Source organism: Gavialis gangeticus, unplaced genomic scaffold, assembly GCF_001723915.1.
Source record: "Gavialis gangeticus isolate Ggan-Ray unplaced genomic scaffold, GavGan_comp1, whole genome shotgun sequence".
In the NCBI taxonomy this organism is placed as follows: Eukaryota; Metazoa; Chordata; order Crocodylia; family Gavialidae; genus Gavialis; species Gavialis gangeticus.
The window spans coordinates 4,488,727-4,493,549 of NW_017729019.1; positions in this window are offsets into that span (position 1 = coordinate 4,488,727).

Consider the following 4,823-nt stretch of genomic DNA (forward strand, 5'->3'; position numbering starts at 1 on the left):
GTATTTAAAAAAAATCCCTGCTGTCTGTAGCAGATGGCAGCCTGTGATTTCTCTGGAGAGGATGAATGGCTGAGACTACAGCTTGGTGCAGGTGGGTGGAAAGAGACAGCTGGTAGCTTCTTCTTTATGCTGGAGATTGCTGTGTGTTGACAAGAGAAGTGGAGTGGTGGTGGTGGGGGGTGGAGCTGATCCTCCCAGCAGGGAGGTGGCTGCAATACAGAAGATGGCCCTAGCAAGGCTGTGATTGCTTAAGCTGCAATTAGGCTCTTGTGTTCTTATTCTGGGGCTTGTATACTGCTCTGGGAGGGGGGAGATTCAGTCCAACAGATTGCTACTCCTTTGAGATCCCCACTGGGTTGGGGAGGGGACTAGCGGGAGAAGATGGGGTCAGGCCTGCAATGGTATGTCTCAGGGCCCAGATTGAGGAACATGCACCATCTAAACGGAGGTTTCATGCTGGAAAAGGGTGAGAGTGATGGCAGGACCTGCTATCGGGGGATGAGTTGGAGATGGCAGTCTGGAACTGACTTTGTGGGTACGAGTAGGTGAATGGGACTGAGTCCGTGGAGGGCCTAGGAGCTTAGAAGACCTGGACGTTGGCACTGAGCAGAACCAGTTTCTGTGTCCACTGCTTACTTCTAGTGCCTCTGCCCAGCCCTGGGCATTGCAGTGTGTCTGGCTGATTTAGTAGCCTTCTTGCTCAGAGCCTTAGGCTATGCTCTGTTGGCTGTCGTTGGGGCTGGGCCTGGGGCTGGTGTGTGCCTGCTCTATCAGCTACGGCTTTGATGCTGCCATTGTGGCAAGGTGGATTTGTGCTGAGGTTTCTTAGTCCTCCCTGGAAGTCTCAGTGCTGAGCATGGGGGTGACAGCACTTGGGGTCTGCAGTTCTCCTACACCTGGAGGAATGACACCTGCAGACCTTGGCCTCTAGGTCCCACCAAGGTAGAAGAACGACTGGCTCAGTCCTAATGGACCTGATCGTATAGAGATGGCGCAGGTTTTTCGTAGGCTGTCTGTGGCCTAAGATGTCTCCTGTATCATCCCACCTGACAGGCTGCCCCATTACCACGCCCTTCTCTTCCTCTTCTATGCCCCCACCCCCCAGCAAGGAACAAGGAGCTTATAACCCACAGCCGGAAGCACTGTCCTACAGAAGAGCAATCGGGCCATGGTCAGACCCATAGCAAGGTGGGGATCTGATAGTCCAAGGGCCAAGCCAGTTTTGTGTGCTGGGGCTGGGGATGTGAGGCTGATGCAGTGTAGGTGGGGCCTCAGAGAGAGAGATGGCAAGAGAAGCAGACACGGGCAGGGACAGGACAGTAAAGTCCTGATCTACCTCTGATTCTCACTGAAATGATGCCAGTGCCCAGGTATCAGAGCTAGCTGGCAGCTTCTCCCACAGTTGTAACAGCACAGCAGCCCCCTTCTGATGGCATTTTAGTGATCACAGGGTGTTTGAGATAAGTGTCTGGGCTCTTCACACACTGTGAGGTAGCCCAGTGCTATTATGCCCATTCTCCAAATGGGGAACCGAGGCCCAAAGACCAGATGACTTGCCCAAGATAACACAGGGAGCCTATGATAAAGCAGAGACTTAAACCTGGGTGTTATAAGTCCCAGGCTAGCACTGTTAGCAGTGAGCCAGCATCCTGTCTGGCTTATTGCCTCATCCTTTCCCACTTCCATAGCAAACGCTTTCTCCAGTCTGTTCTTGTTTAACTTTTGATGTGCTTTCATCCATGCATACTGCATCTAGGACAATGGGACCAGGATCCCCACGCTGAGACATTCAGGGCCTGCTGTAAGGGATGTAATCACTACATTCATCCTCTTCTCAACAAACATGGAAGCCTGGAAGTTTTGAAACTTCTCTAAGTTTGTGGAGGTGGAGGCTTAGGATGGAAAGGACTTGGTCTCCTATTGCTCAGCAGGCATTAGCACTGCCTCTGAGCTTCAAGATCCTGGACATGAGCATACTTCCTTTGATAAAGCATATGCAGTTCCCTTTGCGAATAGGGAATTCCTGCCCCAACAGAGAGAGAGGGAGGCTGTGTCAGTGGAAATGGGAGCTATGCATGCAGGAGGTATTCTTTGCTCTGTCTCAGCTCTGCCCCACCTCGCCCAGGGGGTGCTGCACTGTGGGTGGTGCCGTTTTGACGAACCCTTATAGTCAGGACCCCAGAGCGAGTTCCTCCAGTACCTCCTCAAAGCACCCAGAAGGGTAGCATTGACTGCAGCATGTCATGCAATGATGCTAAGACTTAGCAGCAGACTGCACGGCTGTGCTTTTGTGTTTGATCTGAGAGTGTATTGAATTATTGATGCTACAGTTACAGGAAACTGTAAAGCCCATAAATCTGCTTTTCAAAACCTTGACATCTATAACTGTGGCAGCACAGGAAAAAGTCGGATTCCAACTTGTTTCAGATCCTGGTCGCTCAGAAGAATTCAGTCTGGCTCATAAAATCTCCTCTGGGATGGGGGCGGAAGAGCGAGTGATTTGCGAAGATGAAAGCTCGGGTGAGAATTCAGAGTCTATTCTCAGATCTGCTACTGGCTGTGCCCATAGCCTGGGGAAAAGTCGCTTCACTTTACGTGCCCCGGTTTCCCCATTTGTAAGACAGGGAGAATGCAACCTACCTCGCAGCAGGGTTGCAAGGCTAGCTCTTCACCTATGTAATGTTTCTTAATAAACACTGCGATGAGGTGTATGAATACCACAAAAGTCAGGAATCAGTTAAGACGGACGCAATCACTCCTGCCGTGTGATGCCTGCTGGGGAAAGCCTTCAGTATTGGCCTAAAGCTAGACTACCCCTCCTACGTCTAATGCTACAATACACGTCCCAGCTGGGTTCCAAAGACAGCCCTTGCTCAGCCACCTGCTTGGCTCCAGCTCCTTATTTGAGGGGCTGAGACAGCTATAGGGAGGGCGGTTAGCTGGGAGTGGGTCTAAAAGCCAGCCCATGGGTCAGTAACTAGCTACAGTAAGCAAAAGAAGCCCAGTAAGGCAGGATTGCATCACAGCGGCTGATCCTGAAGCATGGCTTGCATCCAGAACTCGCTATTGTATGTCTGCAGGAGATGTGACACCTACTTCAGGCTTGGGTGGAGGAAGCAAAAAGGGAGAGCCTAGCTCAGGTGGTGAGGGTCTGACTGACTGATGGGTGAGGGTCCAGGAGCCAAGGAGGGCTGTGCCTATGGGGAGCGGTCGCCTTGGTAGAAATGCTTTGGGTGGCTGCCCTGACTCAAGTGGACGTGTGGGATCCTGGGTGGGGTGGCAATGTTTGCTTTGTTTGGTACTCTGGGAGGGCTGAAATGCCTGTCCAGGTCTTCAGGGAGCAGAAGGGTCTGATTGCCTTCACTTTGATGCTTTGGGACCCAGGAAGGCATAGAACTGTATGGTGAGCTAGCTGGTACATTACGTTGCCTCAATTTGGAAGGTGTTAGAGGATGAGTGAAAGACCTGGTGGGATGCAGAGGCACTGCTTTGCCAGCAGAAAGCACTGGGGGTGGTGTGGTCCATGCCTTGGATACAAGCTGCTCTAATGGTGGGGACGGACATTTGATACCGGTGTCATCACTATCTGATGCAAGCTGGTATGATGTCAGTATTAGGCCTGTGCAGTGGTACAGCTGCAGCAAAACCATTGCAACTTTAACCCCGTTTCATCTGTGGTTCAGGTTACAGCAGGTTAGTTCAGCTGTATGGCTACAGGAGCGTGCAGATGGAAAAGTTCCTGCATAACAATTGAAGCGTATGCTCCCAAGAGGCAGCTTCTCTCCCCTTTTAAAGCAGTTTCAAAGTACATTGGTCTGTACCCTAGGAATAAAGTCTCATTTGAAGGCAATCACTAAATGGGAGCTCTCATGACATGACTGATTACTTTGTTAATAACTGCCAGAACTTGGCATCTCCTTAGCAGCCCTGCTGGGTATTCATTGAGGAACTGTATGCTGGGAGGTTGATGCTAGGCTGACCCTGAGCAGAGGCGCAAGACCCTTTAGCCAGGAACCTCTGGATCTGAGTCCGAGTCCCAGCAAGGGCAATGGCACATCCCCTTCTCAATCTCCAGCCTTGGCTGCAGCCAACTACTAGTGCTTCTGAGAAAGGCAACAAAATACAACAAAAAAAACCCCTCTGTCATTTGTAGCAACAGGAGGGGAAAATAAATTACTTACCAGCCCCATGTGGCAATCGGCAAAGCTCAGAAGAATGGGGAATGCTAAACACCTTCCATTCGGCTCTGCAACCTAGGGACAGCCAACACACATCTCTGCTTCACACCATCTAGGTGGAGAGGCAGGACTCCCCTTTCTCTGTCTTCTCCACAAACTTATCCCAGCTCCTTTAGCCTTCATAACTAAGCTGGTTGTGGAGCTCTGCTTTCTTCTCCTGTTGCTGAGCATAGGCCTCTCCAGTATCCACCAGCTGTAGGCTCACTGTCAGTGCAGGTGCGTGGGGGCTCCCGGGCTTCCAGTTGTTGCTCTTTACAGAGCTACTCCTAGATTATCCCACAATTACCCATGACTGATGGTAGTGCTGCTACATTGACTGTAAGAGCACTTGGTTCTTTCATGGTGCTCATGCTGAGCAGCACTCCAAAGTGCTTAACAGGGAGGTTTCTCCATCCCTCCTCTGCCTTGGTTCCCCCACCTGTGAAACAGGAAGGTGTCTTGCTTCTGGGGACGACCTGGTGGGGGAGGTGCTAGTACAAGGGAGGCTAGGGGACAGTGATCTTGAAATGATCCAGTTTGCTATTCAGAGGAAGGTGGGGAGGGTAACTAGCACAGCGCAAATGCTTGACTTTAGGAAAGCCAACT